Source organism: Peromyscus maniculatus, chromosome 16, assembly GCF_049852395.1.
Source record: "Peromyscus maniculatus bairdii isolate BWxNUB_F1_BW_parent chromosome 16, HU_Pman_BW_mat_3.1, whole genome shotgun sequence".
NCBI classification, from domain to species: Eukaryota; Metazoa; Chordata; class Mammalia; order Rodentia; family Cricetidae; genus Peromyscus; species Peromyscus maniculatus.
The window spans coordinates 65,195,002-65,205,086 of NC_134867.1; positions in this window are offsets into that span (position 1 = coordinate 65,195,002).

Below are 10,085 nucleotides of genomic sequence, written 5' to 3' on the forward strand. Positions count from 1 at the left end.
GAGGACAGTTGAGCCTCAGAGAAAGCAAGGGCTGCAAGGTCATGGGCAGTAGTGACAAGCAGTGGGCTGAGTCCTAAGTCACTGCCCCTCAGTCCAAGGGATGCTAATCCTTAGCTGACTCCAGACTCTCTGTTCCTCCAGCTCTCCAGGCTCTCCAGTGCACTAGCTCTCTCTCAGCGCTTTACTTCTCAGGAAAGCTCTCTTTAGGGTATCCCACACAACTCAGTTCTCATTCATGAAGGAAACGAGCCTCCTAAACACTGGAGAGGCCTGGAGGATGAGAACCACCCCAGGGCCTCAGTGCACTGCTGGTGGCATGGAGGAACCTGTCCTGAGCAGGGGGCAGGCCTGGGATTTGATGCTTGTTGTGTGTAGGTGACAGAAACAGAGGGTCCCACTGGAGCCCCAGTGTAGACCTGCCCAGGGATGATGTAGAGGGCCTCACACAAGCCCTGTGTTCCGTGTGTCCACAGCTTTGTCTGCCACCCTCAGCTGTGTGCCATTTCCCATCCCTCCTCTGTCTAGTGTTGTGTGATATTTTGTGTTTCTGACAAATAAAGCTTGCCTGGAGATCAAAGGGTGGAGCTAGCTACTAGTTAACCATAGAGGCCAGGGGGTGGTGGCACACACCTTTAATCCTAGAACTTGGGAGGCACATGCCTTTAATCCCAGCACTTGGGAGGCTCATGCCTTTAATATCAGCACTTGGGAGGCTCACACCTTTGATACCAGCACCTGGGAGGCTCACACCTTTGATACCAGCACTTGGAAGGTTCATGCCTTTAATTCCAGCACTTGGGAGGCTCATGCTTTTAATCCCAGCACTTGGGAGACTTACACCTTTGATACCAGCACCTGGGAGGCTCACACCTTTTATATCAGCACCTGAGAGGCCCACACCTTTGATACCAGCACAATTGGGAGGTGGAGACAGGCTCTCAGGCCCCCATTTGGTCTGAGGATTCATAGAGGTAAGACGTCTCTAGTGGCTGTTGCTCTGCTTCTCTGATCTCTGAGGTTATTATTACCCCAATATCTGACTCCTGGTTTTAATTGATAAGACTAATTAGGATCACACTTCAGTCTAGAGAACCTGGGAGTGACTCTATATGTCTCCCTAAAAAAGCAGGTCAACCAGGAGCTGCATAAGGACGTGGGCTGGAAGAAGCAGGGTGAGTAGGGGCTCTGTGGAGAAAGGAACATGGTTAACAGCTCAGAGGGTCACAGTCCCAGGGCCCATGCCAGGATGCTTGCCTGGCCCCCATCACAGAAGCCTTTATCCAGGTATGGAGAGAACACTTCTCCAAACAGCGGTGCAGAGTATCCCTGGTTCAGGAAATCAAAGGACTGACACCCATTAATGGGGTACAGGAGGCACTTGCATTGTAGAGGGTGGCTGAGCTGGCTGAATACGGCCAGAGAAGGGCTCATCTGCCTGGGTCCATGTGCATCAAGACATAAGCCCTGTGTTGGTTTGTGGCTGCTTATCAGCTGATATGGGAAGGTGGGAGGGGCTTGTTATCAGCTGATGTGGGAAGGTGGGAGGGGCTTGTCCTAGGACCATGGGGCAGCAGGTTGTCCTTCCCTGCTTCTGCTTTATGAGCTTCTCTTTACCTTGGAAAGAAAGGAAGGCCTGGAAGAAGTCTATCTATGGATAGGTACAGAGGCTAGCTGGGAAACCGCTCCTGCTCTCCATTCTCATCCTGCTGGGGCTTTGGGGCTGTGGGCAGGGACATTTTGGTTGTTTCTCTCCATTTAATCCTGTCATCTCATTGGCTCAGGGTCCTGTGAGTAGAAATCCTGGCTGCAGCTGCTTGTCCTGAGCATGTGTCCCTCTGTGAGAGGATTCTAGACTGTTCTGTAAAGTATCCACAGTACATGGCGTTTGTCGAACATTTGATTTTTAATTTTGTTAGGTAATATTATTTCCTTCTTGGGTCTCTGAGGGATTTGAAGATTAGATAGTTATAGTTGAAGATTAGTTAGTTATAGTTGAAGACTAGTTAGGCTAGAAAGTGAATTAGGTACATTTTGGACTTACCAATATAGGATAGATAATGGAATTATTTTCTCTGAATTTGTCAAATACAAATGGACTAGACATCGTTTAGGTATTTATTACTTGTATATATTGTATATAGTTATTGTACTTTTGTATATAGTTTTTCTTATGTTAGTTATAACCTTTTTCCTTTTTTCTTTTTATTAAAATAGAAAAGGGGAAATATGGTGATATTTTATTTGTACTGAAATGTGATTTTATTTGTATGTTAATAAATAAAAATGCCTGTCAACCACTGGCATTCACTAGCATTAAAGAGGATGCTATTGCATTAGAATTTGTGGCATTTACACTTCATATGAAATCAATCATCATGCTCAGATTTAATCATTTATATTTACATACTTCACAACTTTTGCTATTCACTGTGCTGAGAAGTGGAAGTTTTACTTCATTTCTTTAAAGGGAGAGACAGCTCAGCCCTGGAGACTCCCCTGGCTTGATGGGAGGGCTGGCAGCTGTGTGTGTTTTCAGGGAAGGCTCTCTCACAGGCTGCCTCCCTGAGTTCTAATTGTGTGGAAGGCTCTGCGCTTCTGACCTCACACATTAATGGGAACCACTGCTTCTCTCCTAGGACCTTGGCACCCTTCCTGGAAGCATGTCTAATGTTCCCTCACCAGCTTCCTGGCTTTTCAAGCATCACACATGAGTTTCATGCTCTTGAGAATTGGGGCCAGGAGCCTCTAGACTGTCTGCTTGATCTGAGAGATGCTATTTACAGAGTGGTGTGACGTCATGCTACTGAGGGACTTGTTGCCTCTCTGCCCATGAGGCTGTGAATAGCGTCACACCCTTACCCACAGGTTCCTGCTGTGTTACCCCAGGAACATAACACTTTCTTCTCCAAGGGTTGGTTCATTATCTCCCCTGAAACTGGCTGTTTCCCAAGGATTACCTGCACTTGCATATGGTAGCTACCCCATTCTGAGTTCTGAGAACCCTCCAAAGCCCACCCATGGCAGAGCTGTGAGTTCAGTGCAGTGGGTCTGAGTGTCCCATCCTAGCTCGGCAGTTCACTCTCCTGAGGCCTCCCCTCCCCCTACAGGATTTTCCCAGGAGGCACTGGATGCACAGGAGAATTATATGCGCTGATTCCCAGTGTATCAGCACATTTGGGCAGCAGCGTCCTGTGGGGCAGAGGTTTTTAAATTCACAGACCTGCCACTGCCAAGTTGGTGTTTAAGCCCAGGTCAGTCCTGACCTGAGTTGTAGCGTGGGGACCCAGGACAGTTAGTTGTCTTCACAGATCTGCTTCGTGTGGACCCAGCACCCCCACCTTCATTTCACCAGGCAGAGAGTACAGCAAAGGACCAGGCAGGCAGAGACCCCTCAGGGGGTGGAACTGGCATGTCCAAACACCTTGGCTGGACCTTGGCCAGCACAGCAGAGAGCAGCCTCAATGAACGGAAATACCCAGAGCCACAAGATCACATTCCATTTCTCAGCGTGTAGGACATCTGGAGTGAGGCTAAGATGCTGGGACACATGTGAGCAGAGAACCACCCTCAGCTAGTTCAAAGCCAAGGCCTACCCGCCACCTCTATGTCACATATCTGGGTCAGAGCGGCCCATCGCATCAAGACTCCAGGGGTCCTGGGAGCTTGTGTGGACAGTCCATTTTCTGCTGCCACGTCAATGTCCTTTGCTTCCACATGGACAGCTGGGAGAAGGGATTGAGAGTGGCAAGAGGAGGAAGCCCTGCAAAAAGCTACTTGGTGCCACCAAGGACCACGGATTCTGACTGACCTGATGCATGAGTAGGACTGAAAACAAGAAGTCACTTAGCACAGTGAGTAGGTCCTCTGGGGGAATGTGCGGCAGGCTGGGTACAATGGGGCAGGTGTCCCTGGGCAGATGCAGTGAGGGAGGAACCCTGGGGCAGGTGCAATGGGGCAGGAGCCCTGGGGCAGGAGCCCTGGGGCAGGAGCCCTGGGGCAGGTGCAATGGGGCAGGAGCCCTGGGGCAGGTGCAATGGGGCAGGAGCCCTGGGGCAGGTGCAATGGGGCAGGTGCAATGGGGCAGGAGCCCTGGGGCAGGAGCCCTGGGGCAGGTGCAATGGGGCAGGTGCAATGGGGCAGGAGCCCTGGGGCAGGAGTCCTGGGGCAGGAGCCCTGGGGCAGGAGCCCTGGGGCAGGAGTCCTGGGGCAGGAGCCCTGGGGCAGGAGCCCTGGGGCAGGAGCCCTGGGGCAGGAGCCCTGGGGCAGGAGTCCTGGGGCAGGTGCAGTGGGGCAGGAGCCCTGGGGCAGGAGCCCTGGGGCAGGTGCAGTGGGGCAGGAGTCCTGGGGCAGGAGCCCTGGGGCAGGTGCAATGGGGCAGGAGTCCTGGGGCAGGAGCCCTGGGGCAGGTACCCAGGCTGGAATGCTGAACAGGTAAACAAGACCTGTGCACTGGGACCCATGTGTGTCTGCTTCATGCAGCTGCTATCAGGAGCAGAGACGCAGAGCTACTGCCGTGAAGGGGGTGGGCCGAGTTCCTGGAGAGAGCGCTGCAGCTCCCGACTGAGACGCTGTGCGGTCCACAGTTGGGCCTATGTTGAGATGAGCAGAGCCCAAGAGGGCTGGCTTGAAGGAGCAGCCGAAGAAGGCGGAAATGAAGAACCAGCAGGTGGGGCAGCCACTTCAGAGGGCCTCTGCTCGCCAGAATAGGACAGCAGGAAACTGATTATTACATCAGGTCACTCTTTGCAGAGATGAAAACAGAGACTTTTCTTCTCAGGCCTGCCTGGTCACTCCACGAAGGTCAGGTAACTACTTCATTCCCGCCACCTCCCGCCCCCATGAGGGAAGTCGGCTTTCATCTGTAAGAGAGTCCCAGCAGCGCCCCCTGGTGGTGACAGTGAGGATTGCAGCAGGTGGGATGATTACAGTCGTGGGCAGTCCCCATCAACACCGGCTGCTCCACAGATCTCGTCTCAGTGTCACGCAGGAGAGGCCTGCCTGGGAAGTCCGTCACCTGTGGAACGTGAGCCTGTCCCTGAGGAATTTGGAATAGCGTGTCTGGATTGCAGGTCAGACAGTGCCTGGGTGTAGGGGAGCTGTGGACAGAGTGACTGTCCATGAAGCCGGACTTAGAGTCTGTGGGTGGCTCAGATGACCTGAGGGACCTGACACTTCCCACTGTGATTCACTTTTCTCTGACACATCAGCGCTTGCATTTTGAGGAAAGCTCCTGAGCCTCTGATTCAGTGTTGAGTGTTCAAACTCAGGTGGGCTCTGGGATTCTGAGAGACCGGAGAGCCCTCTGGGCCTGGCTGGCTCAATTTGAGGCTACTGTGTGCCTTTCCCATTGTGCTCACCCCACGGGGGGGGGGGCCTCAAAAGTCAGTAGCGAGCTTGCTGGGTCAGGCTCTGTTCTGAGAGTTCCAGCAACCTCCATATTGCCCCGAGGGCAACTGCCCTCTTCTACATGTTTACCAGCAGGGCACGTGAGGTCCAGATGGTCCAACATCATTGAAATTAGAAAGATAGTTACACTCCACTAGAGCACTGTCCCAGCAGTAAGACATGGAGTCAGCCTAGCTGTGTGTGGACAGATGACGAAAGACAGTGTGGACACATAGAAGAGAGTTAAGCTCTGAAAAGGCACACATGTCTTATGGGCTGCAGCACAGAACCCGGGACCTCCCAATGGGAGTGGTCACAGAGGCCCTGCAGGGCTGGGGGTCCTCCCCATCCTCCTCCAGCCCCTCCTTCAGATGTCTCCCGAGGTACAGGGAGTACATGGCACCCTTCATTCCTTGCACTAAAACCCAGACCAGGTTAACTTTTAACTAACACCGTGAAATACTAGAGGAAAGTGGAAGGATGGTTCTGGAGCCGGCACAGTGTCAGGAGCAGCCATTCACAGGAGAAGTTTCGGTCCTTGGAAGGAGTACTGCTTTATATATTACATGACACTGGGGCAGGGGCGTCACTCTGTGTTCCTGCAACACAAGCAAAGGCCCGGAAGGCAGCGACTTCTCTGAATGAAGATTCTGACCCAGAAACAGATGATTGTTCGGCTGGCCTTCTGTCGGGGCCCAGCAGAGGGCGCTCCAGACCTATGTATATGGCCAGTGGGTTCGTATCCCACCATAGAGGATCCTGGCTGAGTGTGGTGGCATCCAGGACACAGCCCAGGTGGGTGTCCTCAGCAGGGTGACATGCTCACAGGGTTTCTGAGTTATAGGAAAAATCCCCCACAGCAGCAAACTGGCATCTTCTCCCGTCCCCGTCTCCTCCGTCTCCTCCTCAAGCTCCTCTCTCTCTTCCTCCTCGATCCTCCTTCCTTTCCTTCTCCCCCATTCTTCAGAAGTCCAGGGCCCTTAAAATGTGGGGAGTACACGACATGGATTTGAATTTAATCTCAGCACTCTTCATTCCTTGCACTAAAACCAACATGACAGCAGGTGAACTTCAAACAGTAAAACCGTGAAATACTGGAAAACATTAATGATTTTGAATAAAGGAGACACAGACAAAATCCCAAAACAAATAAAGGAGGGGTCTTTCAACATTTATTATACAAGCAGAGTGTTCTGGGCGAGGAGAAAGCCAAACCCGAACATCAGACTAGCAAGAATTTAGAACACAAATAACGTCTACAGCACCAGAATAGCTGTCAGCCCGGGAGACAGGCTAAAATGGGAGGGGAATGCAGAGAGATGTTTCCATAAAGAAAAACAGCAGTGGTCCCTGGATGCCAAGACGTGGTCAGCCAGTGGCCACTGGATGTCTGCATGAGGTCAGCCAGTGGCCACTGGATGTCTGCATGAGGTCAGCCAGTGGCCACTGGATGTCGGGATGAGGTCAGCCAGTGGCCACTGGATGTCGGGATGAGGTCAGCCAGTGGCCACTGGATGTCGGGATGAGGTCAGCCAGTGGCCACTGGATGTCAGGATGAGGTCAGCCAGTGGCCACTGGATGTCGGGATGAGGTCAGCCAGTGGCCACTGGATGTGGGATGAGGTCAGCCAGTGGCCACTGGATGTGGGAATGTGCTTGGCCACACCACCTTACGATCTCTATTACAATGGTGTGCTGCCCATGCTCACCCAGCAATCCACAATAATTTGAAATCTGCCCTGTATCACAAAGATAGACGGTGTGCCTATACCCTCTGGGGGGAAGGAGGTGCCTGTTTTTGAAGACTAGTCGATCAAATGGCTAATGTTGATTGTCAACATGGATGGATGAAGAGCAGCGTAGGAGACCAGCGAAGTCCACCTCTGGGCCTGTATGTGAGGGCATTTCCAGAGACTAGATCATGAGGGTGATGAGCTTATCAGTCATTCTGGGCCTCTCTACCTCATAGCGCACAGGCTACCTGGGGCTGAGGATAGCTGTGAACGGGATCCAGAAAATAAAAATGTTCCCGAAAATGATTGAGAATATTTTGATCTTTTCCATAACCTGATTGCCCAGTTCTGCTTGAGTGTGAAGTTTGTAGATGATGATGTCATCTCAGAGTGTCAAAAGGTTGAATGTGCTTGGATCCATTGGTGGATTCGAATTTTGAATGGATTCTTGGGAGGGGTGTCCGGTGGAGGACGTGGGGGGCTGGAAGCTGAACCTTGAAGTACCTCTCTGGCCTGGCCTCACACCATTTCCTGGCCACCCTGGCATGAGCCATGCATTCCCACTGGCTTAACACCCCACCTTGCCTCAGGCACACAGCATGGACTCAGACTAACCTGGCGCTGAGACCACAAGCCAAGATAACCTTCGTTCCTGGAGGTGTTCCTGTTGGCTTTCTGTCACAGTGACAGAACTCTGGCTCACCCACTTGGCATTCTCTGCTAAAATTGTGCTGCATTGCCCTTTGGCCTGGCAGCTGCACCCTTGGCAGAGACGGTCCTACAGCATTGGTTTAAAAGGCGAGGAAAGACCTGGACTCTAAGAGCAGTGGGGCCACATCCCTGACCTGGAGCCACACTTGATAAACATGGTGCAGCCCTAGAGACCGAGGGAGGGTGGAGAAGCCTGCTTTCTTTCTGAACTTGCCTACACTCCGTATGGCCGGAGGTCAGAGCACTGGCCTCTGTCCTGGGACTCTGTGACCTCAGATCGGAGAGTGACAGCAGCAGCAGCACAGATCATTCCCAGAGACAGAGACAAGGTGAAGATTTCTAACGTGTTTCTGGGAGTAGGGGTCTCATATCTCCACAGCTGCCTCATGGGCTGGCTTTCTGTTTATGCTCCCCCAGACACACATGCCCATGCAACACACACACACACACACACACACACACACACACACGCACACACACACACGTACACACGACACACACACACATATGCCCATGCAGACACTCTGATACACACATAGACACACACAGACACACAGACACACACACACAGACACATGCCCGTGCAGACACTCTGATACACACATAGACACACACAGACACACACACCCATGCAGACACTCTGATACACACACACACACACACACACACACACACACACACACACACACACACACCAGCATCAGTAGCAGCAGCACACTGGGAGTACACACGTAGTAGGGCAGCTCAGGACAGAGCTGTGTCTCTCTGCTCTCAACATGTTTGTGGGTTCCATAACTTTAAAAAACTTTTTAATTAATTTCATTTCTGAGACAGGATCTCCCTATGTATCCCAGGCTGGCCTGTGTGTAACTCCCAATACAGATCAGGCTGGCTTTGGACTCATAGAGATCCTCCTGCCTCTGCTTACAGTCCTGGGATTAAAGGCATGTTTAACGCCAAGGGTTTCATATCTTGCAATTCATTACTTGCTATGATGTGTCTGAGCTGGCAATCACTGAGCTTCCTGGCCAGGGTAGACACATGTGTGCAGAGCACTGATGGGTGTCCTTTCCAAAAAGCCCCTCGGCCCAAGAGGAAGAGGACAGGTTCTGTTTAGTGCTGCGTTCTCGAATGCTTGCAGCTGTTGTTTTTCTTGCCGGTGCTGTTTAGAGTGGGCCCAGGCTCAGTGCTGGAACCTGGTCCCATGTTCCGCAGTGCCCACTGAAGTGCCATGGAGCAAGCACTCGTTGGGGAAGGTCTCAGCCAGGCCTGAGTTCGCTGCTGTTGGCTGTAAGTTTAGTATCCTGTCAGCTCTGCTCACTAACAAGGCTTTAAAGAGAAATGCCAACATGATACGGTTTGTCCTGATCGTTTGAGGGGCATTTTATGGACAGAGGTACAGGAGAGTCTAGTTGTATACGTCACTTGAGGACAGGCTGAAGTCTCTGAAGACTCTTGATCAGGCCACTTTATAAACGCAGCCACTACAAAGGAAAAGCTCCCACAGCGGCTAGCTGATCCAGGCTTCAGCTCCCACCTGACTTCTGCAGTGTGTGCCGTCTACCACGACACTGGGCTGTGGAAGGATTCCAACAAGAGTTCACTCTGACAGGCCAGGCTCACTGTCCTTTCCTGTCCCAGGTCGTGTGCCTCTCTTCAGTCCTCGGCTTCTAGGATGATTAGGGAAGAAAGTTCATACACCTCATGCAAAAGAGAAGCATACTTCATTAGCCAGACATTTCTGTCCAGGAATGGAATTCCAAAAGCAGGGTTTTCTGTTGGCCATGAACTTCTTTAGCTATTGATAATTTGCCAGAACTACAATGGTGAGGATACTGATATTAGAGTAATTTTTATATTTTACAAGAATTTAAAGGACCTTTGTGTACAGTAATTGGAGCTGAGGGTGGATTGGATGGCAGAGCGCCCACTAGTTTGTACCGCTGGGCACTGGGGGTGTAAGTGGGGACCTTTGTGGAAGGGTAGGCAGACTTCACGGTAAGCATTCTCTCTCTCTCTTTTCCACAGACCAGTGCGTGCTCTCCTGTGTCTTCCCTGGAATCGTTAAACCCTGTGGAATCCTACACTTCTTCACAGTCCTGGGGAATCAGGACTGGATTGATCTGGCCCTTACCATAGCTTCCTTTTCTAGCCCTGAAGACAAGTGTGGTCACTAAGACCATCACTCAGCTTTGGGGTCCCCTCTGGGGCTCTGCGTTTTGTTCTTAGTGCAGGAACAGGGGCTCTAATACCCCAC